Source organism: Theropithecus gelada, chromosome 10 (assembly GCF_003255815.1).
Source record: "Theropithecus gelada isolate Dixy chromosome 10, Tgel_1.0, whole genome shotgun sequence".
NCBI lineage: Eukaryota > Metazoa > Chordata > Mammalia > Primates > Cercopithecidae > Theropithecus > Theropithecus gelada.
In genome coordinates this window covers 28,164,815-28,190,021 of record NC_037678.1, presented here as the reverse complement: position 1 = coordinate 28,190,021, position 25,207 = coordinate 28,164,815, and the positions used below count along the sequence as shown (strand labels likewise).

Sequence of the window (25,207 nt, the reverse complement as noted above, 5' to 3'; positions counted from 1 at the left end):
CATCGGGGCTCCCAATCTGTGGTCAGACTCTAGCGCTAAGATTAAAACTATGGGATTGTACACGTTACTTCTGTGCTAGATGAAAATACCATCAGGCGTTCTGGGTGATGGGACTGTGTTTTGAGATCCAGGCACTGTTTGCCGTTGGGGTAAGGAAAGGGTGGGCTGGGGTGTGTGTGAGGCTGTCGGGAATCTCTTGGAGTCCTGGTCCCTGTTAAGCTGATCTGGTTTTCTGCTTCATTGATTTTTCTTTTTCTGCTGATGGAGGAGTTGGATGTGCTTGGTTTGTCGGAATCCTCTTGAAACAAGTGAGGCTATTTTTGGCTCTTAGAGCTGCAGCCTTTTTTGTGATGGGCACTCTGTCCTGTTTGTGTTAGGTACTTCAGTTGCTGATCTTCCATTTGCAGCCGGGGTTTCCTATGGAGTCGGGCTCCTCGACTCTGACCTGCAGTGTGGCCCGGCTGCATTCCCTAAGTCCCTATGTGGGGGCGGGGGTGGAAGGCTGTACTATTCAGAAGCCTGCTTTGCAGGCACCTCAGCTCGTTCCGGGTCTGGAGGATTGCCTTGTGGTTACTGGGCACCAGCCGTGTCTGGCCAGCTGTTGGTCAGGCGAGCCAACTTGAACTGGCTCTCAGTGCTGTGGTGCAGGAGAATTATTAATAAAGAAAATGAGAGGTTTTTAGGGAGATGTTCAAATTGAAATGATAATCTTTGCTGGTGAAGAATTGTGGGTTTCCAGAACCTTGGGCCCAGCCTTTCCTACAGCTCCTGTAGACTTGGCCATGTTGCCCACCACATCACTAGACCCTGAATGCAAGTCAGTAAATGAAAATAGGAATGATTATAGAAGGATGGAAAGCCCAGTGCCTTGAGTCACACAGGGCAGGTCCTCAGGAAATGGCTGAGGAGTTAATTTTACCACTTGGGCCCACTTTTAGCACTTTCTGGATTCTTCTCTGAATGTCCTGAAGGTCCCACAGTCTCTTTCCCATTAGGTTTTATTTTTTTCCCCGTAAATGTTTTTTGTTTGTTTGTTTGTTAAGAGATAGGGTCTGGCTCTGCCATCCAGGCTGGAATGCAGTAGTATGATCATAGCTCACTGCAACCTCAAAACTCTCGGACTGAGGTGATCCTTCCACCTCAGCCTTTTCAGTAGCTGGGACTGCAGGCTCAAACCACTCTACTGGGCTAATTATCATTTTTTTTTGTTTTGTAAAGACAGGGTCTTGCTGTGTTGCCCAGGCTGGTCTCAAACTCCTGGGCTCAAGCATTCCTCCAGCTTCAGCCTCCTGAGTAGCTGGGGTTGCAGGGATGAGCCACCTCACCAGGCCTCTTAGACGTTTTTAGTGACTAAGGTCACTTAAACATCTTTTAAAAGAGATTATTTTCCCTCAGACAGTTTTTCTTTTTTAAGACTTAATTTTTTGGCCGGGCGCGATGGCTCACGCCTGTAATCCCAGCACTTTGGGAGGCCGAGGCGGGCGAATCACAAGGTCAGGAGATCGAGACCAGGTGAAACCCCGCCTCTACTAAAAATACAAAAAATTAGCCGGGCGCGGTGGCGGGCGCCTATAGTCCCAGCTACTTGGGAGGCTGAGGCAGGAGAATGGCAGGAACCCGAGAGGTGGAGCTTGCAGTGAGCCGAGATCGTGCCACTGCACTCCAGCCAGGGGGAGAGAGCGAGACTCCGTCTCAAAAAAAAAAAAAAAAAAAAAAAAGACTTAATTTTTTTAGAGCACTATTAGGTTCACAGCAAAATGGATAGGGAAGTACACAATTTCCCATACACTCCGTACGCCCACACCCCCACAACCTGCCCAGTTAACATCCACCCGAGGGGCACGTTTGTTACAGTCCATGAACCTACCTGCATTGATGCCTCATTATTACCCAAAGTCCAGAGTTTACATTTGGGTTCACTTTTGGTGTTGTACAGTCTACGAGTTTGGATCCTGTTAGGTTTTACAACTCCGGCTTGTTTTAGCCCTGGGCACCTTGACACTCTTTGCCCGGCAGTTTGCTCTGACGTGCATCCATGTGTGGCTGGCGTGGAAAGAGGAATCCTCACTGGCTCAGCCATCTGTCTCTGCCTAACTGTTTACTGATGTTCTTTAGAGGGCTGTGGAGCCTGCTGGTCTGAAAAGGAACAATGAGGAAAATCACTCATGGGGTGGGTGGGGGGAGGAAGTTGCCCTAATGCTGCGCGGTGGTCCGGATCTAATAACTTCAGAATCAGTCTGTTTGGATGAATGGACCGTCCCATTTCCAAGTTGAGGGGCCCTCACGGGAGGGGGCCGAAGCCACCTGTGGGCACGGTGACAAAGTGCTTCCTATAGGGCCCCTCATGGGCTCATCTGTCCCCCTGGGGTGGGGCTGCCCATTTACAGGTAAAGACACAACTGGGAAGCGGCAGGGCTGGGATTCTGGGTCTCTGTGTGAATGCAGAGCTGTTCCATCTGGAACCTGGGGGCCCTGCGGTGTTCTTCCCACTACTCCACACTGCTACCTGCAAAGCACCACTGGGGAGGTTCAGGGGGTCCTTCCAGTCTTTGCACCCTGGGCCCGCCTGTGGGGGTAATGATAGATGGCTGTGAGCCCTGCTGTAAAACTGTGCAGAACCCACAGAAGGAGCGTGTGGTTCTTGCCATCTGGGAACTTACAAGTTACTGGAAGAGAGAGAGAGAGACACACACACACACACACACACACACACACGTGTATGTGTTGAAGGGAAGTGAGATCCGAGAAGCTTCCAGAAGTGGCAGGACTGAAGAGGACTTGATCAGTCAGCGGAAGTTGGAGAGCAGAGAGTAGCCGTTTGCCCTAAGGAAAAATGGCAGCAAAGGCTTGGGGTCACCCACATCTGCCCTGTGATTCTAGACTGTGTGCTTTTCTTTAAATGGTAAAATATACATAAAATTTACCATTTTTGTAATTTTTAAAAGTTTGGTAAAATAACCATAACAAAAGTTCCTATCTTAACCCTTTTAAATTGTTTTTTTTTTGGGGTAAAGCCAGTCAAGTGAGGAAGTGGAACATTTTAACCATTTTTATCCATACAGTTTTGTGGTGTTGACTACATTCATGTTGTTGTATGACCATCACCAACATCCATCTCGAACTTTTTCATCTTCCCAACTGAAACTCTGTACCCATTAAATAATAACTCCTCATTTCCCCGCCCCAACCCCTGGCACCACCATTCTCCATTCTATGTCTCTGAATTCAACTATGATAGATATGTAAGTCCAGTCCTGCAATATTTGTCTTTTTGTGATTGGCTTATTTCACTGAATGTAATGTTATCAAGGTTCATCCATGTGGTGGCAGAAATTGTGTGGTTTTTTTTTTGTTTTTGTTTTTGTTTTTCAAATGGAGTCTCGTTCTGTTGCCTAGGCTGGAGTGCAGTGGCGTGATCGCTGCTCACTGCAGCCTCTGCCTCCCAGGTTCAAGTGATTCTCCTGCCTCAGCCCCCCGAGTAGCTGGGGTTAACAGGTGTACACCACCACACCCTGCTGATTTTTGTGTTTTCAGTAGAGACAGGGTTTTGCCATATTGGCCAGACTGGTCTGGAACTCCTGACCTTAAGTGATCCACCCGCCTTGGCCTCCCAAAGTGCTGGGATTACAGGTGTGAGCCACTGCGCCCGGCCTTTTTTTTTTCTCTTTGTCGGGAAAGGGTTTTGCTCTGTTACCCAGGCTGGATTATAGTGACTCAGTCACCACTCATTGCAGCCTTGACCTGCCAGGCTCAAGCAATCCTCCCACCTCAGCCTTCCAAATAACTGGGACCACAGGTGTGCACCACCTTGCCTGGCTAATTTATTTTTTATTTTTTTTTTCTGTAGAGATGGGGTCTCACGATGTTGCCCAGGCTGGTCTCAAACTCGTGGGCTCAAGCGATCCTCCTGCCTCAGCCTATGAAAGTGCTGGGATTACAGGCGTGAGCCACCACTCTGGGCCAACTGTGTGCTTTTTGAAGGCAGGAATCACTGGTTCATTTCTGGGTCTCCCAGGGAACCTGGTTCTGAGCTTTACGCATAGCACATACTGGAAGCGCCCTTCCTCCTTTCATAGCCCATGGGGCTGGGGGATTTTACTGATCATTGGGAACTGACTGATCAATTACTCTGTCTTTTTCTCATTTCATCCCTGTACTTTACTTTCAGAGGATTTTTTTTTTTTTAAAGTGGCTTAAAATAACAACTTTTTTTTTTCCCCCCACAGTTCTCTAGTTGGCTAGGCAGTTTTCCTGATGTGGGCCGACTGGGCTGAAATAGGATGGTCTAGTTAGCCTCACCCACACATTCTGTGATTGCAGGCTGATTGGCATTGGGGAGGAGGGGCTCTCTTATTTGTCTTGCAGTTGGCTCAATATCAGTTGGGACACCAGACATTTCTCCTTCTCTTTCTCAATCTTTTTTTTTTTTTTGTAGAGATTGGATCTCCCTATGTTGCCCAGGCTGGCCTCGAACTCTTGAGCTTAAGCGATCTACCCACCTCAGCCTCCCAAAAGTGCTGGAATTACAGGCGTGAGGCGCTACACCCAGCCTCCTCCTTTTACTTTTCTTTTTTTCCCTGTTAATACATAATAATTGTACCTATTCAGAGACTGTGATATTTTGATACATATCTACAATGCATAATAATCAAATCAAGGAGATTAGCATATTCATCACCTCAAACACATTCATTATTTGTTTGTGTTGGGAGGTCTGAGGAATTCTTGATCCAAACACCCAGCCCAGTGTGCCTGTCAACCTTCTTCCAGGTGTCGGTCTTGAGACAGGACAGATCTTGTATTTCTTCATGGACTTCATGTGAGTGGCCACCCTGTGTTTTCACATTTTTATTAAGCAGCTTAATTTGCCCTTTGGATTCCAGCGATGTGTTGGCGCCAGAGTGACCACTGCATTGTTTTTCCCTTGGGTGATGGACTGGACTGCCAGCCAGTTTGAGTAACTGTGGGGCAGAGAAAGGTCACCCAGGCCTGGAGTTGGCTCCATCGTCATCTCTTAAGGCCAGAGCCTCGTGGCCACCTCTCAGTTGAGTACAGGCTCCTCTCCATGGGTGGAGACAGAGTGGGCAGATCTGGGTGGAGTCTGAGGCTGCTAAAGGCATCAACAGCACAGAAGCAGAGTCTAGATCAAATTTTACAAGCGTTCTCTGGTTCAGGAAGGCTGACTTGTTTTGGGAACAGAATGGAGCATTCTGAAACATTTCACTGAAGAAGGTGCTGGGAGTGCTGTTGATTTGACTGAGTTCAGGGGAGTGTGCCTTTTGCTTAGTTTGTTGCTTCTAGCTTTATAGCCCCCTCCCTTCCTTGGTTGGGAGTCCTATGGCCAGGAGGGCTTGTGTTTGTGACTGCTGCCCTCACCAGGACAGAGAGCCCAGGTGAGCTACGTGCTTTAGCTTTAGCACACTTGAGAGAGGACACAGCAGTGCCTGAGGCCCAGGCTGCAGCTCACCCCTGTGATTTGAGAGGGTCCCCTGTTTAGAGTGAATGAATGGGCATCTTGGAAGCTTTCTCAGGTTACCAAAGAGGAAGTCTGAGTTTTGGCAGAGGCTGCTGCTTTTTGGATCAAGACTCGGGGTGTTGGGGAATTAAATTAACTATGAACCCCAGGGAATATCTTGACCCTGGCTAGATAGAATACAACTGTTGTGGCTCAAACAGGGTGTTTTTTTCCCCCTTTGAAAGTGTAGTTATTTTAATTAAAATACAGTATCCATGTAACATGTTAGAGGTTCATTACTGTTTTTATTATTATAAAATTTTAATATATTTTTTGTTTTTCCAAGACAGAGTCTTGCTCTGTTACCCAGGCTGGAGTGCAGTGGCACAATCTCAGCTCACTGCAGCCTCCGCCTCCCAGGTTCAAGTGATTCTCCTGCCACAGCCTCCTGAGTAGCTGGGATTACAGGTGCGTGCCACCACGGCTGGCTGATTTTTGTATTTTTAGTAGAGACGGGGTTTCACCATGTTGGCCAGGCTGGTCTCGAACTCCTGACCTCAGGTGATCCGCCCCGCCTCAACCTCCCAAAGTGTTGGGATTACAGGCCTGAACCACTGCACCTGGCTAAAATTTATAGTATAAAATGCACCATTTTCTCCATTTTTAAGTGTACAGTTCAGTGGCATTAAGTACATCACATTGTTTTGCAACCATCACCACTTGTCAATTTCTAAAACTTTTTCATCTTCCCAAACTGAAACTTTATAATCCATCAGACTTTTAACTCCCCTTTCCCCTTCATCCCTAGCTCCTGGAAGCCACCGTTTCTACTCTGTCTCCATGATTTTGCCTCTCCTACATTCCTCATATAACTGTGCATGGCTGATTTCATTCAAGCAGGGCTTTGAAGTTCCCCAGGGCAGCACTCTCAGTCTTTCTTTTTCTTTCTTGGAGTTTCGCTCTTTTTTTGCCCAGGCTGGAGTGCAATGGTGTGATCTCGGCTCATTGCAACCTCCGCCTCCCAGGTTCAAGTGATTCTCCTGCCTCAGCCACCCAAGTAGGTGGGATTACAGGTGTGAGCCACCACACCTGGCTAATTTTTTGTATTTTTAGTAGAGATGGGGTTTCACCATATTGACCAGGATGGTCTGGATCGCTTGACCTCATGATCCGCCTGCCTCGGCCTCCCAGAGTGCTGGGATTACAGGCGTGAACCACCGCGCCTGGCCTAGCACTCTCAGTCTTAAGACTGAGTTAACTCCCAGCTCTGATGCTTCACAGGGGTGTTCTCTTCCGGAAAACACCCGTTAGCAATGGCGATCTTCCCTGAGCCTTCACGCCCTTAGCTTTGAAGTGGCCCAGAATATTAGTTTGCCAAGGCTGTCCCAATAACAAGATACCAAGACTGGTGGCTTAAATAACAGAAATTTCTTTTCTCACACTTCTGGACGCCAGAAGTTCAAGATGAAGATGCCAGCAGGGCTGGTTCCCTGGAGGGCTCTCTTTGGCTTGCAGGTGCCATCATCTTGCTGCCTCTGCACATGGTCTTTTCTCTGTGCATGAACACCACTGGCATCTCTCTGTGTCCAAATTTCCCTTCTTTTTTTTTTTTTTTTTTTTTTTGAGACGGAGTTTCACTCTTGTCACCCAGGCTGCAGTGCAATGGCACGGTCTCGGCTCACTGCAACCTCCACCTCCCAGGTTCAAGCAATTCTCCTACCTTGGCCTCCTAAGTAGCTGGGATTACAGGTGCCTGCCACCACACCTGGGTAATTTTTGTATTTTTAGTAGAGACAGGGTTTCGCCATGTTAGCCAGCCTGGTCTCGAACTTCTGACCTCAGGTGATCGGCCCTCCTCGGCCTCCAAAAGTGCTGGAATTACAGGCGTGAGCCACTGCACCTGGCCGAAATTTCCCTTCTTAAAAGGACACCAGTCAGACTGGATTAAGGTGGGCAGTAAAGACCCCCACTTTAACTTAGTTATTGAAAGGCCCTATTTCCAAATATAGTCACATTCCCAGGTACTGGGAGTTAAAACATCAACATATGGTGGGTGAGGCATGGCTTAGCTTGTAACACTTGGTTAGTCCGTTACTGGGCAGCAGAGAAAAGGGCTGCCAGGCAGAGGGAGATGGTGCTTGTGTCGGCTCCCTCAGACCTGTTAGGAGGAATGTGAGTCAAGTGTCATGTGGTTTTAGGCAACCTAGCAGGGCCGAGAGGACACTGAGCCAGGCATCAGGAGAACTGCATGCTAAAGCTTCATGTGCTGCCCTCTCTCTCCACATCCAAAAGTAGGGGTGGGAATAGATTATTGCTAAGGTTCTTTCCTTAGCTTCTTTAATTTTTTTCTTTAAATTTAAAATTTATTACTTTTTTTTAATAGATAAAGGGTCTTGCTCTGTTGCCCAGGCTGGAGTGTAGTGGCACAATCATAGCTCACTGTAGCCTCAAACTCTCGGGCTCAAGCGATCCTCTCTCCTCAGCCTCCTGAGTACCTGGGACTATGGGCTCATGCCAACATGCCTGGCTAAGTTTTAATTTTTGTTGAGACAGGGTCTTTGTTGCTTTGTTGCCCAGGCTGGTCTCGAACTCCTGGCCTGAAACGATCCTTCCTGCCTCGGCCTCCCAAAGTGCTGAGAATAATTACAGATGTGAGTTATTGCACCCAGCCTGAATTTATTAACACAACTTTTTCCATCTCTTTTCTCTTTATCTTGGTTTATGTCTCCTCCCCCCGCCTTTTTTTTTTTTTTTTTTTTTTGAGACGGAGTCTTGCTCTGTCACCCAGGCTGGAGTGCAGTGACACAATCTCAGCTCACTGCAAACTCCACCTCCCGGGTTCACCCCATTCTTCTGCCTCAGCCTCCTGAGTAGCTGGGACTACAGGCGCCCGCCACCACGCCCGGCTAATTTTTTTGTATCTTTAGTAGAGACAGGGTTTCACCGTGTTAGCCAGGATGGTCTTGATCTCCTGACCTCGTGATCCGCCCGCCTCGGCCTCCCAAAGTGCTGGGATTACAGGCATGAGCCTATCTCCCTTTCTTAAACCAAGGCAACCACCTCTCCCTATCCAATCTCTCAAAGGTATTTATTGAGCATCTTCTATGTGCCCGGCACTATCTTCATGGAAATCCTTTCTTGGCTTTATTCATTGATTTACGGAAAGGCTTATCTTCAAGGGCCTTGTCTTTAAAACAATAACAACAAACAAACAAAACCTTTCTAAAGTCAAAGCATTTTCCCCGTGTATCTTTCTTTAACGGTATATTTGCAGCTGTTTCCTGTTAATCCTTTGTCTGTCTGGCTTCCTTCTTTAGGGTGATAGGATCCTTAAGACAAGCACAGAGTATGCCCTGCTGTGGTGTCCTGCGGGATGGGCCACCCTCTGACCCTTTAACGGTGTTTGATGTGACGATGCACCTGAGCCCACGGAGGTCTGTGCCTCGAGCCCCGTGGGCGTTTGCAGATTGAAGATGGAATGATACGCGCCATCTCTGAGATTTTTATTTGCTCAGACCTTCCCTTGTTCTGGCCCAACCCCACTTTATCACGTCTAATAAGTGGTGGTGGGTTTCAGGGGCATAGTGACACAGGTGGCCCGGCAATGAAACTTGTTGGCTTTGGAGATTATCCTGCTGGTTCTGTTTCCTTCTTTGTTGATGATTGGCCCTCCCTGGCTCACCCTTAGAGAGCTTCCCGAATCCTCAGACTGGGGCCTGCTAATTAGCAGTCTTGGATCCTAGCTCTCACTGCCACGACCTTGCAAAATGCCTGTAGATCTGGATGGTGGCTGGTGCCCCTGGGCAGAGCAATCAGCACATTCACAGACCCACCTTCCTGGGGCTGGGATGGGAAGACCAGACACCCTACTGATGTAGTAAATATGACTTTCATGGAGGCTGCTTCATGGGCCCTGGAAAGATTGTTGTAAAGTGGCTGGAGCAGGATTATTGTAATTATACTCCCTCCACTGATTGAGTCGGAGGGGGTGTGAGACAAACACTCTGGCCTGGAGTAACCTGCCCAAGGTCAAGTGGTTGGTGGAGGGGCTGGCGCTGCCTCTCTCCTCAGACTGAGTGGTTGTGTTAATCACAGGAGAGCAGACACAGAACGACTCTGCCGAGGTGGAGGAGACCTGGATCAGTTGCTCAGCAAACCGGTTTTGGGCACCTGCTGTGCCGGGCACAGATGGCACTCAGTATGGTCAGGCAGGCCTTCCAGCAGGTGAGCTTTGGTCTGGTGGGAAGACAGCCTCATTAACCTAAGTGCCATGATAGAAATCATCTGGCCCAGCCTTTAGTCTGGGTCTTGAAGGCGTCAGCCGTCTAGGAACATGTTTCCCCCCTCTTATTTTGCAAATCTCCAAGATAGCGATTTCCCGGCTCTTGATAGCTCCTTCTGGGACGCTTTGGTAAGGCTTCTCTAGCAAGTTGTGTGGCAGGGGGCCCCAGAAGACAGAACTTTTGGAAGGGCACTGCCCATCCATCTGCTTTTCCCACCAACAGTCAAGGGCTGTGAACGCTGACCTGCTGCTGACAGTGGTCTGTTGTGCAGGTTCTGGGAGGGGCAGAGGGACGAGATCTGGCTGGGAAAATGTAGCGGAGATACACAGAGGTAGCCGGCTGTGTGTGCACAGGGCCAGGTGCAGGGCCCAGAGAGCCAGGTGAGTGACCAGGGAGCACTGGGAAGGAACCATCTCCAGGGAAGGAACCATCTCCAGGCAAGGCCAGGACACAACCAAGGGGACCCCAGAAGAAGAGAGGGGGGCCTTGTGCAGCAGCCACAGAGAGAGAGAGAGAGAGAGAGAGAGAGAGCCAGAAATTGAGCAGCCCGAGGAGATCCTCGACTCAAGTGCCACTGTTGGCTCAAGAAGAGCTTTTGAAGATTCACTTCACTTTAAAGGCCTGACATGCTTCCATGTTTAAAGTGCTACTGGGGTCAGTTTGTATGCTTGTAGAGTAGGGAGAGATTTTCTGCACGTGACAAGGTATTGATGAGCATTCGAAGCAGCCTACAGGCAACATATGTTGACTTAGTGCAGGGAAAGAATGCAGGCTTTGAAGGGAAAAGATCTGAACTTGCCCAGAGCCCTGGCACTTGCCACTGTGTGGCCTCACACAGCGACTTAATTCTCCCTTGGCTTCTGTCAGCTGGAGAGGACGACCCTTCCCCTTGGGGGCTTCATGGGAGTAGCGGGCGCAGACCATCTGGCCTCCTGTCTGGTCTCATAGAGTCTCCTGTTCATGCATCTAATGTCAGTAGATTCAACACCACTTAGCAAAAAAATTTTAAGGAGAAATGCATAATTTAGTATGGACATTTCACTCACTCGGCTCAGCCACTGCATAACCAGTATGAGCTCCGGGGGGACCCAGGGGTGTGCCAGGGCCCTCATTCTCCTCCCATAATCCCCCTGGGCCGAGTGGAGTTCTTACATTTTAAAGGTTATGTGATGGACTGCATGTTTGTATCCTCCTGCAAATTCCCCCTTTGTTTTTTGCTTGTTTGTTTTTGAGACAGTGTTGTCTGTTGCCCAGGCTGGAGTGCAGTGGTGAGATCTTGGCTCACTACAACCTTCCACCTCCCAGGTTCAAGCAATTCTCGTGCCTCAGCCTCCCGAGTAGGTGGGACTACAGGCACACACCATCACAACTGGCTAATTTTTTTGTACTTTTAGTAGAGACAGGGTTTCACAATGTTGGCCAGGCTGGCCTCAAACTTCTGACTTCAGGTGATCTGCCTGCCTCGGCTTCCCAAAGTACTGGGATTACAGGTGTGAGCCACCATGCCCAGCCTCCTATTTTTAAACCTTAACCCCAGAGGTGACAGTATAATTAGGAGGTAGGCTCTTCAGAAGGTGATTAGGTCATGAGGGTGGAGCCCGTGTGAATGCGATTAATGCCCTTATTAAAAGAGACCCCAGAGGGACTCTTACTTAACACCATCTCACATATGAGGACACAGTGAGAAAATACCGTCTATGAAGCAGGAAGCGGGCACTCAGAAGACATCGAATCTGCCAGCGCCTTGATTTTTCCTTCTGGCCTTTCCTTGCCTTGTCTGGGTGGTGACTGGGCAGCAAATCCCAAAGAGGCTGAGCTGCCCTGTGCTTGAGGGAGCTGGGCAGATGGTACTTTGTGTAGCCTGTTGCATTTTGCAGAATGTCTTCTCTCACAGGGGTTCCTGTGGAGGAGCGACAAGAACCCCCTTAGCTGAGTGTCGGGAGGTTTTAGGTGGAGGGCTCAAGGTCACCCCTAGGGCTCATTTGACTTCTACCTTAGCTGGGTAGATAGGATCATCTTTGTCCCACAGTCCTCCCCAGTTTTGTGAAGTGATGCATTGGCGTGAGCCCAAGGGTGCAAAGGGTGGGCTGGCAATGCCCACGTTCAGTTCTCTGTCCCTGAGGCACGGAGGTGGTTGTGCTGGGCTCAGAGCCGCCGTCTGACTGGTTGGAGTTCTGCTCTGATTTTGTGAATCACCCTAGTTAAGTGGAAGCTCGGCATAGCCTGTTCCCTCTGTGGGGGTGTGCAGAAGCACTGTTTATTTTTGCCCAAATCTTAGAGTGATAAATGGAACTCATTTATAAATTCTGACTTCCAAAAGCTTTCCACTTTCTCCCTTAGGAACATGGATAAAATCTCTACATTTGTTTCTGGAAACATGGATTGTTACCTGAAACCTGCTTTTCAGATGTTCTTGATTTGAAAATTGTTGCCAGGCTGGGCGTGGTGGCTCATGCTTGTAATTCCAGCACCTTGGGAAGCTGAGGTGCTGGAATTTGAGACCAGCCTGGGCAACATAGCAAGACCCCATCTCTACAAAAAATTTAAAAGTGAGCTGGGCATGGTGGCATGTGCCGGTAATCTCAGCTATTCTAGGGGCTGAGGTGGTAGGATGGCTTGAGCCCAGGAATTCAGGGCTTGAGCAAACTATGATTGCACCACTGCACTCCATCCAGCCTGGGCGACAGAACAAGCAAGACCCTATCTCTAAAAAACAAATAAATAAATACACATGAAAACCTTGCTTTTTTTTTTTGGCCGGGAGTGGTGGCTCATGCCTGTAATCCCAACACTTCGGGAGGCCGAGGCAGGCAGATCACCTGAGGTCAGGAGTTCAAGACCAGCCTGGGCAATGTGGTGAAATGTCGTCTCTACCAAAAATACAAAAATTAGCTGGGCATGTTGGTACACACCTGTAATCCCAGCTACTCGAGGAGGCTGTGGCAGGAGAATTGTTTGAACCTGAGAGGCAGAGGTTGCAGTGAACCGAGATCTTGCCACTGCACTCCAGCCTGGGTGACAGAGCGAGGCTATCTCAAAAAATAAAAACCGGCCAGGCACAGTGGCTCACAGCTGTAATCCCAGCACTTTGGGAGGCCAAGGTGGATGGATCACCTAAGGTCAGGAGTTCGAGATCAGCCTGGCCAACATGGTGAAACTCCATCTCTACCAAAGATACAAAAAATTAGCCGGGCAGTGTGGCAGTTGCCTGTAATTCCAGCTACTCTGGAGGCTGAGGCAGGAGAATCGCTTGAACTCGGGAGGCGGAGATTGCAGTGAGCCGAGATTGTGCCATTGCACTCCGGCCTGGGCAACAAGAGTGAAACTCTCAAAATTAAAAACAAATAAAAAAAATAAAAATAAAAACCATTGCTTTTTTCATAATAGGTACAAATTTTAAAAAATAAAAAAACATTGCCATCTTCAAATCTCCACAAAAATGGAAAGACAGGACAGTGCCAGTCAGCCACTTTCTGCAGTCACCACGATCCCTTCTCTCTCCCTCATTTTTAATGTGTGTGTGTGTTTTTTAATTGTGGTATAATACACTTAGTATAAAATGTACCATCTCAGCCACTTCTCAGTGTGCAGTTCAGTAGTGTTAAGCTTCCAGTGTTTCATAAGTGGCAGAGTTGATGGGAAAACACTGATCTTCAGGAGGGGTTTGTTCAGTGCCAGCATCCCTCTAGATGTGCAGGCAGATAAAAAGATGGTTCAGATACAGTCCTTAAATAGGTGCCAGGAGCCAGCAGGCCAGGGTGGGAGCCAGGACAAGCTGGCACCTAAAATAACAGTAACATAGGGCAGGTGGTGAGGCTCTGTGGATGGATCAGGGCCAGGGGCTGTGTGGGAAGGGAAACCTCACATCTATCCTGCTTCTTAGGGGAAGAGGTTGTGGAGGGGAGGGTGTTCCAGGCAGGGAATGTGGGCAAGAGGTCGGGCTCTAGAAGCGTTCAGTACAGTCATCCTTTAATATCCACAGGAAATTGGTTCCAGAACTCCCTTGCGCAGCAGTCCCCAGCCTCCTCTTTGACACCAGCGACCAGTTTCATGGAAGACAGTTTTTTCACAGGCCAGAGGTTAGAAGATGGTTTCGGGATGAGACTGTTTCAGCTCAGATCATCAGGTATTAGATTCTTATAAGGAGCCCACACAGCCTAGATCCCTCGCATAAGTAGGCCACAATAGGGCTTCTGCTCCTACAAGAATCTAATGCTGCTGCCGACCTGACAGGAGGTAGAGCTTAGGCAGTAATGGAGCAATCTCACTGCTGTAAATACAGATGAAGCTTCGCTCTCTGCCTACCACTCACCTCCTGCGCCGCAGCCCAATTCCTAACAGGCCACAGGCTGATACCAGTTCATGGCCCAGGGGTTGGGGACCCCTGCCCTTGGGGACCCCAGAATCCTTGGATGCTTCAGTCCTTATGTAAAATGGCAAGCTAGCTTTTGCATATAACCTATACACATCTTCCTGTACACTTTAAATCATCCTGAGATTACTTATAATACAGTCATGTACCACATAATGACATTTTGGTTAATGACGGTGGTCCCGTAAGATGATAATACTGTATTTTCACTGTACCTTTTCTACATTTTGATATGTTTAGAAACAAATACCACTGTGTCCCGATTGCTTACGGTATTCAGTACAGTACCATGCTGTGCAGGTTTGTGGCCTGGGAGCAATAGGCTGTACCATGTAGCCCAGGTGTGTAGTAGACTGTCATGTAGGTTTGCGTAGGTATACTCTATGATGTTTGCATGAAGACGACATTGCCTAATGATACATTTCTCAGCATATCCCCTTTTAAGCAAGGCATGGCTGTATCTAATATAATATAAATGCTTTGTAAATAGTTGTTACACGGTATTGTTACTATATTTGTATTATTTTTATTGTTGGTTATTTCTTTTCAAATAGTTTCATTCTGAGGTTGCTTGAATCTGCAGGTGTGGAACCTGAGGCTGTGGAGGGCACACTGTATGCTCAGAAAGTGGCAGGCTCTGGTTGGAGAGTTGATGTAAAATGTGGGCAACAGGGAAGGTGAGGGTGGATAGGAGAGTTGGGGTCATCCTCTGTGGGTCTCAGAAGCCAGACTGAGGGTGTTGTGCTTTCTTTGAGGATAATAGGGAGCCACTGAAGGTTGTTAAGCAGGAGAGGGGGTGCCTTTGGAGCTTTGCGTTGGGAAGGTGGGTTTAGCAGAAGTGTGTGTGATGGTCCAGTGGGAGTCAGGTACCTAGAGCTGTTGTCTTGAGGGGAGGTGGGGAGGAGTGGGGAGGGATGGAGAGGACAAGGAATATGAGCCAATTCTGGGGAGGGGGTGACAGAAGGGGAGGCTGTGTGAGCATGCGGATGGCGAGGGCTGTGCTGGAGGGTTTCAGGGTGGGCCTTTAGGAGAGATGACCAGGCCAGGAATGAAGAGGAAGGACAGAAGTGGGGGTTGCAGAGGGTGTGTGGAGTGGAGGGCCGGAGCAGACCCACAGGCCTTGCGTCCCATGAGATGCAAGGGGAGGTCACATGAGAGAAAGAAGTGGGGGAGTTTATGTTGCAGAAGGGCTAAAAGGAAGTGACTGTTAGGAGGTTATGGGATGAAGGGCAGAAGCCAGGCTCCAAGTGAGTATAGGAGAGACCAGAGCACTAAATATGGACCACAGTATCCAGCATTCTGGCAGCGGGGAGGAGGGGAGTGAGGATTCAGGATTGGGGTTTGAGTGCTCCCCGAGTGTCCACCGTTGGCCTGCTCTGTTCCAGGGATGGGGCCACATCTTTGTCTGTGTGCCGAGGAGGGAATTGGTGGGCCAGAGTCCCAGGGGGAGATTCTTCCAAGTAGGGGCTCCAGAAAGGTGAGTGATGTGTGTGGGTCTATGGGAAGGTTGGTTGCCCCCACAGAGAGGTGACTGGGTTACTACTGAACAGCTATCAGGGATGATGTGGCTTTGCAGGGGTCCAGTCCATGGGCCTGACGTGCTGTGGCTATGCTTTGAAGGCATTTTCCTGGTGGGAGGCCACCGCAGGTAAGGGGAACGAAAGGGTGGCTATGGTGGCTGATCCCCATGGCTGGTGGCCATGGGCAAGTGAAGAGGAACATGGTGCTGGGCACCATGCTGGTGGTGCCTGGGGCAGAGCCTGGCCTTGTGGGGCTGTGGAGCAGGGTGAGGATCTGGGATCCAGGACTGCTGTGCACCAGCCCAACTCATGGAACCCACCCAAGGGAGGCATCTTGTCCAGGAGCAGTCGCATGGGCCTGCCCTTGTTTCCTGGAGCAGCTGGTGAGGTACTGTTAGAATTTGGCCCTAACAGGACTGGGCCCAGTGGGTCACACCTGTAATCCCAGCACTTTGGGAGGCCAAGGCTGGTGGATCACCTGAGATCAGGAGTTCAAGACCAGGCTGGCGAACATGGCGAAACCCCGTCTCTACTACAAATACAAAAATTAGCTGGACGTGGTGGTGCATACCTGTAATCCCAGCTACTCAGGAGGCTGAGGCTAAAGAATCACTTGAACCCGCAGAGGTTGGAGTAAGCCAAGATCACACCACTGCACACCAGCCTGGGTGACAAGAACGAAACTCCGTCTCAAAAAAAAAAAAAAAAAAAAAGAATTTGGCCCTAACAAATGCAGGTTGTGATTATTACCATAAGTCTGGTTTCCTCTCCCGTGGCATTTCTTCAGTGGCCAGATGGTGTGAGTTGCTCCAGCAGACTCTTCTCTGTGCAAGAGCCAGGAAGACTCTAGAAAGGGATGTCTGAGGAAGCATCGGAGACTCGGTCCGGCATGCCTGTGTCATCTCCTGGCTTCCCCGGCCCTTGTGAGCCCCGTGGTTGCTTATTTATCCTGCTAAGGCCATAGTCTCAGGTTCCAGAAACTCTGGCAAGGAAGTCTGGGAAGGCTGATGGGGATGGGCTGGCAGGCTGGGAGAGGTGCTTTGTTTTCACTCCTCAGGAAGCCTGGGGCTTCTTGTGGAAGCCTCTGCTGCTTTGGGCGGGGCAGCTGTGCCCCCAGAAAGCCAGCTAGGCGTCTGCCTCCTAATTCCATGGGTGGAGACTATTGCAGTCAGCTGTTGGGATGCAGGGGAAGGTGGTGGTAGGACTGGGGTGCCCTGTCTCCTTTGCCCCCATGAGTGCAGGGGATGGATCTGAAAGGAGAGGGGAAAATGGATGTTTTCTTCTTTGTCTCTCCTTTCTCCCTGCCCTCAAGTCTGTGAATTAATTGGAGTCATTCCCAAGGGAGGAGGGTCACTTTATTGAATTTTAAGACAAGAAAGGGCCAGGCGCGGTGGCTCACTCTTGTAATCCCAACACTTTGGGAGGCCAAGGCGGGTAGATCAGGAGGTCAGGAGACCATCCTGGCTAACTCGGTGAAACCCTGTCTCCACTAAAAATACAAAAAAAAATTAGCTGGGCGTGGTGATGGGGGCCTGCAGTCCCAGCCACTCCAGAGGCTGAGGCAGGAGAATGGCGTAAACCTGGGAGGCGGAGCTTGCAGTGAGCCAAGATGGCGCCACTGCACTCCAGCCTGGGTGACAGAGCTATACTCTGTCTCAAAAAAAAAAAAAGACGGCATGACGGGGCATGACACTGACGAGACCTTGGACATTAAAGGCTGGAGCAGGACTTCCTCCTAGGGAACATCCTCAGATATGTAGGTGCCACCGTGTGGGCTCAAACACCCAGGGTGGCCCAGAGCTGGTGGCTTAGGACTGGTGATCTGTCCTTGGCTACTCTTTTTTCAGAACTGTTTTGGTTTGAAGCTCAAAGGGGGCTTTTTATTTAGAGACAGGGTCTTACTCTGTTGCCCAGGCTGGTGCAGTGGCACACTCACGACTCACTGCAGCCTCAACCTCCTGGGCTCAAATAGTCCTCTCATCTCAGCATCTCAAGTAGCGGGACTACAGGCATGCACCACCATGCCTGGCTAATTTTTAATTTTTTTGTAGAGACAGGGTTTCACTATGTTGCCCAGGCTACAAGGGGACTTTTAATTTTTTTTAATTAAAAAAAAATTTTGAAACAAGGTTTCACTCTGTCACCCAGGCTGGAGTGCGGTGGTGCGATCACAGCTCACCACACAGCCTTGACCTCTCCAGGCTCAGGCGATTCTCCCACCTCAGCCTTCTAATTAGCTGGGACTACAGGCACACACCACCATGCCCAGCTAATTTTTGTATTTTTTTTGTAGAGATGAGGTGTCTTCATGTTGCCCATGCCAGTCTCAAACTCCTGGGCTCAAGCGATCCACCCACCTCGGCCTCCCAAAGTGCTGGGACTCCGGGCATGAGCCACCATGCCTGGCCAAGGGGGCTTTTCAAAGGCTGGGCTGGGCTGTTCATTTGGAAAAAGGTCGGGGATGTTTTCACTTCACCAGGACTTCTGCCAGTCAGCAGGCTGATACATGGCATTAGGAGCCCAAGTCTTGCCTGGTGCTGGTGGACGTATCCAGGCCTGAGAGGCCGTAGTCTCCTAGTGCTTGGTGCTGCTAAGCCCAAGCCCAAGGAACAAAGTGGTTACAGGAAGTGGAACATTTAGCCTGGCAGAGGCCAAGGGCAGTAGGTCCCTACTCTGCCTGCCCATGTAATTAAAAAGTCACACACATGTGCGCAGCTGGTCTGATTAATGAGTTTGTTTTTTGATGTCACAGTTTCTGGGCACAGCAGAGCTGGCTCCTCTGCTCGAGGTCTCCTCAGGCTGCAGTTGAAGTGTTTGCCAGGGCTGCATTCCCCGCTGGGGCTTGGGGTCCTCTCCCAAGCTCACCTGGGGCGTTGGCAGTGCTTACCTCCTGGCAGTTCTAGGACTAAGTCCCCATTTCCTTGCTGGATTGCCCCTTCTAGAGCCTACCCTGTTCATAGGCAGTTCACACACAACTGTTTGCTTTTCTCTTCCCAGTGAGTCTGGGTTTTTTGAAAAGCTCCCTGGGTGACTTGACTCTAGCCCTCAGGGTTCGGACCCTTCTGTTTCTGGGAGTCCGTGAACACTGGCTGCAGGTTTTGAAAGGCTGGCATCTCAAGAGGGGAGCAGATCTCTTCATGGAGAAGGTTTCTGTGCAGTATGAAGGAAGGTTTAATTTTCTTGCCAACTTTTGAGATAATTATGTATACTTTTTTTTATATATAGTTAAGATGTTGCTGTGTAGTTGGGTGTCCAGCCTTTGTTAGTTAATGTGAACATTTCCATGTATTAGTAAATCTTGTGTAAATACTATTTTTAGGGGCCATATTATTACTTTGTAATGGAGTTATGGTTTAATTTATCTAATTTTAATGAATTTTTGATGGACATTTCGAGTGATTCTGTATGCAGCTGGTTAGTATAATGTTTCAGCGAACTTCTCTCTCTTTTTTTTAAACAGCTTCACTGAGGTAATTCATGTACCATAGAATTCAACCCTTTAAAGCAGCCAATTTACTGGTTTTTGGTATATTACATTATTGATTTTTTAAAATTGTGTAAAATATATAAATTTGACATTTTAACCACTAAAAATTAAAATTATGGTAAAATAATGTAACATAAAATTTACCATTTTTAGCCACACAGCTGAATGGTGTTAAGTACATTCCTGTCATTCACCCATCACTGCCATCCATCTCCAGAACTCTTTCCACCTTGCAAAACTGAAACTCTACTCATTTCTACCCATTAAACAACAGTGCTCCTTCCCCACTCCCCCAGTCCCTGTAACCACCGTTCTCCTTTCTGTCTGTATGAATCTGACAACTCTAGAAACCTCATTTAAGTGGAATCATGCAGTATTTGTCTTTTTGTGACTGACTTATTTCACATAATGTCCTCAAAGTTCATCTGTGTTTTACTGTGTTTCAGAGTCCCTTCCTTTCATTTTCATATTATTCAGCTTGAATAATAATTCAATTATTTGTGTATATATATATTTTAATCTATCATTCATTGATGGGCACTTGGGTCATTTTAACCATTTTTAAATGTGCAGTTCAGTGGCATTAGTTACATTCAGTGAATTTTTTTTTTTGTGGGTTTTTGTTTTTGTTTGTTTTTGAAACAGGGTCTAGCTATGCCGTCTCGCTCTGCGTCTGCAGTGGTGCAGTAAGAGTTCACTGCAGCGTTGCCCTCCTGTGGTCCTCCCGCTTCAGCCTCCTGACTGGCTGGAACCACAGGGGCACATCACCACACTCGTTCTGTCGTTTTTTTCTTTTTGTAGAGACAGGGTCTTGCCATGTTGCCCAGGCTGGTCTTAAACTCCTGGTCTCAAATGATCTGCCCGCTTTGGCCTCCTAAAGTGCTGGGATTACAGGTGCGAGCCACCATACTTGGCCAAGTTAATACCTTTTTATATGAGTTTCTGCCCATGACAGGGTGGGCCTCTGTCACTGGATTTACCAGATCAGAGATGTGGATGGTCTTAAGACCCTTGATGGCTGCTGCCAGGTCACCTTCCAGAAATCCTGCCCCAGTTTGCCCTTGGCTTTATGGTTAATTGCCTGCTCTTCTTTGACTTTTTTCTTGCCCTACTTCTGTTCTCAGGATTGTACTGAAGCAGTTACATCAGGTGCTAAAAAGTCTGAGCTGTATGGAGCCTTACCCTCCAAAAATCCAAAATTGTGATGTGGGATTTTCATTCCAGAGAAGCAGAATCTGAGATTAAGGTTTGCTTTGGGTCAGAGGAGTCTGTGATAGACTGGGCCCCATGGTAATTCCCGATTCCTTGATGACCCTCGAAACAGCCCAGCCTTGATAGGGAGGAGCCCTGAGCTGGGGTCACACTGCTCCACTCTCATTCGAGAAGTTTCCTGAGGCCACTGGCTGTGTGACACTCAGTTCTTTGTCGGCGCTGTGGTTCTCGGTAGGGAAAGAACTTACTGTCCCCTTGTCTGTTGTGAAGTTTGCTAGTGTATTGCTGTCGTAGGCTGCTTGTAACTGAATCTGAAAAGCATTTTGGCAGCTTCTGTGCATCATGAGTTAGATCTGCCAGATAGCATTGTCCAGTTAATTGTGGCTCATGGAGTTCCTGCTTGGCTTTCATTGAAGCTCCAAGGAAGCAGAAGGCCATGGTAGAAAAGGGTTTTTACAAAGGGAGAGGGACTTGCATGGCTGTACTTGGCTGGCAGAAGCTGGGCTGGGATGGGAGGACAAACACCTCCCTGTGCAGGCAGTGGGTTTGGGTGGTCTCGGCTGGAGGGAGAGCAGATAATGGTGAGGCCATGTTTGGAGGGAGGGCAGCGTGGTATCACGGGTTTGGGGAGGAAAGGAGAGGAATGGACCCTTCTTCAGCACTGACTAGTCGTCCCGCACCGTGGAGGGTGTTCCGTCTTATTTTCCAGTGCTCACAACTGGGAGCCAGCAGTTCAGTTTTAGCCATCCCAGCTCATGGATTCTGGAGCTGGGACCCACGCTTGCTCCTCTCTTGCTCTGTGTGGCCCATCTTAACTGTGCCCTTGGCCGCCACTCTGACTCCAGTGAATCACATAGACTCCTTGGGCCTCTGAATTCCTGTCTGAAAATGATGAAGCTGAATGGCAGCATCTTTAAGATCCGTTAGTTTTGTGATTCTAGATAAAATTAAGCCATGTCGCTCTGAGTTCCCAGCAAATTATTTGGAAATCCCTCTTGGTGGATGTCTAAGCAGCCTTCCTGTAGGGTCCTGGTTTTGTCTGGCTTCCTGCAGTGACATGGGTTGGAGTGGAGTGGCCTCGGTGTGTGCCCTTAACGGGAACCAGGACACTGCTTTGCTGGCTGATTTGTTGTCCTCCCTTACTGCCCACTGGCCAGTCTATAGATCACCACTAGGACTGGAACGGATTTCAGAGGCCGTGCAGGTGTCACCTGGGGAAACCTGCCAAAGTGCAGAGCGTGGGGCGGGAGGCCCTGCCCACGTGGATGGGGGAGATGGCAGCATGGGGGTGTCTGCCAGGGCGGAGGTGATGATGTGCAAGCAGGTGGTTGGCAGCAGGAGGCCTGGTAGTGCCAGCTGGTGTCTTGCCAGCCAGAGTACAGCCCCACTTGGTCAGGAATGCATGTGCTGAGGCCAGCACTGAGATGAGCAGGCATGCGTGTGTGGCCACCCGTGTTTCTGTGCTATAGTGTGAGGGGCACATTAGGTACTTTGGGGCCATAATTTACCTTTGTTACAGAAGACCAGTTCCCAACAGCCTCCCACCCTTTTGCAGGCGCCACCTGGGATCGGAAGGCAAGGCATCCTTCCTGCAGGGAGAGCCTGTTAGTCTTTCCCAAGCATTCTTAGTGCCATTTGGAGTAGGGGCTGTCTTGGTACTGAGCTGGCCGGTGCTGGAGATGGGCTGGTCAGTCTGGAGGGCATAAGGACAGGAAGAACACCGGCAATGAACATTGTCACTCCTGTGGGGTACAGATGTCTCAGTGGAAGCCACGCTTTCCTTCAGAATATTCCACTTGGTGGGCCTGTCTCAAGGTGCACTTTGACTCCTGGAGACCCTCCTCCTCACAGATCTTGCAGTGTTCCCTCTCTGGCACACTTGCAGGAGAGAAAGGATCCCTCCCTTTACTGGAACTTTGCATTTGGGTTTGGCTTTGTGCTTTGTAAGGCGATCCCATTCACTGTCCAGGATCCAAGCCTTGCTGTATTTCTGCAAGGAGCTGGTGGTTGCTGCTCGCCAAGGGGATACTCAGACAGCTAACGCCTAGGAAGGATCAGAAGCTCAGGCAGCAGAGCCGGGGTTTGAACCAAGATTTTTTTTTTTTTGACTTTACAGTATTGGGATTGGCTGAACGTTCCTTGAATGACCAGATAGTAACTAATTTTACCTTTGTGGCTGAAAGGCAAAATCGAGGCTACTATGTGGATACTTACATAACCCTTTAGAATGTAAGTGTGTGAAACTATAAACAGCATTCTTAAGGCCTAGGTCACATGAAAACAGGTGGCAATGGGCTGGATTTGGCCTGTGGGCTGCAGTTTGCCAACCTGCGTTTCACAACGAGCTGCCTCCAAATGCCTGGTGATGATGCAATCGATGACAGAGCCGAGCGTGGGCATCCGGAGCTCACAGGAGCTGCTCTCCTAGAACCTGTGAGGCAGGTAGGGTCAGTCTTCCAATCCCCCTGAGGATTCTTTCCTCAAGGAAGTTGCCGGAGGTGGAAAAGGTGGGATAAGAGATGGTCACTTGGTTTCTAACTCCCCTTTCTCTTTCCTGTTTCCTGCTGCTTCCCAGGCCTGAATGAATATTCCCTGAAACAAGGCTGGCCATGAGCTAATAATCCTTGTAGCCAAATGATGGGGTAATGGGCATTCATCATGCTGTGCTTTCTTACTTTTGTATTTGTTTGAAATTTTCCAGGATAAAAAGTTAAGAAAATAGACCAGGCGCAGTGGCTCATGCCTGTAATCCCAGCACTTTGGGAGACCAAGGTGGGCGGATCACGAGGTCAGGAGATCAAGACCATCCTGGCTAACTCAGTGAACCCACGTCTCTACTAAAAATACAAAAAAAAATTAGCTGGGTGTGGTGGCGGGCACCTGTAATCCCAGCTACTAGGGAGGCTGAGGCAGGAGAATGGCGTGAGCCCAGGAGGTGGAGCTTGCAGTGAACTGAGATTGGGCCACTGCACTCCAGCCTGGGTGACAGAGTGAGACTCTGTCTCAAAAAAAAAAAAAAAAGAAGATAGTCATTTATTGATCAAAGTTACCAAAAAGCCCCTCCACACTGAGAGAACAGGGTGTTAAAACCCAGAAACCTTTTCAAACCTCAAGATGAGTAAACTTGCTCCTCTTATTTCCTAGCAGCAGATGTTCCTGAGAAAGGGGTAGCAGTGCTTGAGCCATTCCGTCATTCATCCAGGCCATCCATCTATCCATCCATCTATTCATCAATCCAAGATCCAAATATTTATTTATTTATCTATCCACCCATCCAACCAACAGTCATCCAACCATCCATTCACCTGTTCTTTATTCCTCATCTATCCAACTAAATCTATTCATTCCTCTGTCATCCATTCCTCCATCCATCCATCCATCCATCATCTGTCTAACATCCAGCCAACCATACATCCATTCAACATTCAACTATCCATTATTCACTCATCCATCCAAACATGCTTCCATTCACTCATCACCTATTCAACCATCCATTCATCCTCCAACCATTCATCTGTTCATTTGAAGTTGATGTAACACCTACTGGGGTCCAAGCACAATGCTTAGGCCTTGACTTTGTCCTTGACCTCAAGGAACCCATAGCCATGTATTAAAAACAACTGATAAAGGGATGCTGGGATGGAAGTGAGTACCAACCAGCCACTGAGAAGTGACTGACTCTGCTGGGTTAGCAGAAGGAAGACATTATGGAGAGGATGGCCCATTAGTTGGGTCTTGAATGGACTCAAAAGGAGTATATTGTAATCCCAGTACTTTGGGAGGCTGAGTTGGGAGGGTCGCTTGAGCCCAGGAGTTCAAAACCAGCCTAAACAACATAGCAAGACCCTGTCTTTACAAAAAATTGAAAATTAGCCAGGTGTTTTGGTGCACACTTGTAGTCCCAGCTACTCTGGAGGCTGAGTTGGGAGGATCACTTGAGCCCAGGATTTTGAGGCTGCATTGAGCTATGATTACACCACTGCACTGTAGCCTGGGCGACAGAGCCAGACCCTGTCTCTAAAAAACAAAACAAACAAACAAAAGGGGTATATTAAGCCATTGTAGGGGAGGAGGAGAGGCCTTCTAAGCAGGGACAGTCACAAAGGAATGAAAGAGCATAACAGCCTGGCCTGCTGCAGATTTCTCAGACACTTGGGGTAGCTGGCACATGGCGTTGGGGTGAGAGACCAGCTGGTGATGATGTGGGGTGGTCTGATGTTGACCCGCAGAGGCCAGAGAAGGCTTCTGCATGGAGGATGGAGTGAGCGTGGAGTGTGCGACTGCCATAGACCCTGCTCAGTGCCCTACACCCCGAGTGTACCTGTGACACCTTATGGCCTATGCACCCCACACACACAGCTGGACAGCAGACCCTGGCTGCTCTGGCTGAGGCAGGTGTGCCCACCTGTACCCACCTTTGCTTTGGCTCATTGGCTCCTGGTCTCCTGTTGCTGAGCATCTGTCCAGACAGAATGGTGTTTTGTGTCTGTGCAAAACAGACAGGCTGGAGCATTGTGTTTGCAGAGCTTCACACTGCAGTTGGTACCTTGCGAGGCCTGTGTGGGCAGCTGTTCAGAAACCACATTTGGGCCCTCTGGCGTTGGTGAGAACCTTGGGCTGGAACCCACCCAGCTGGCAGTGCAGGAGAGTAGCCCTTGCCCCTCAAAGGCCTTGTCCCTTTCACCTGTGCCATGTCTGTGTGACACTGAAGCTCTGTCTGCTGCAGGTTTAAGTTTGTGACCCCCGCTCACCAGGCCCAGAGCATGCACGGTGGTGGACTGTGAGAAATACTCATTGGGGTTTTTCATTTGATTTTATGTTTGTTTGTTTTTTTTTTTAAATTGAGGTAAAATACATGTAACATTTACCATCTTAACC

General features: G+C 48.9%; 1 protein-coding gene across 2 annotated transcripts in view; it reads left to right on the top strand.

Moving 5' to 3' along the window:
* Nucleotides 1–25,207, top strand: part of BCR (BCR, RhoGEF and GTPase activating protein) — a 136,459-nt gene that overhangs the window by 2,702 nt on the left and 108,550 nt on the right. The window lies entirely within an intron of this gene.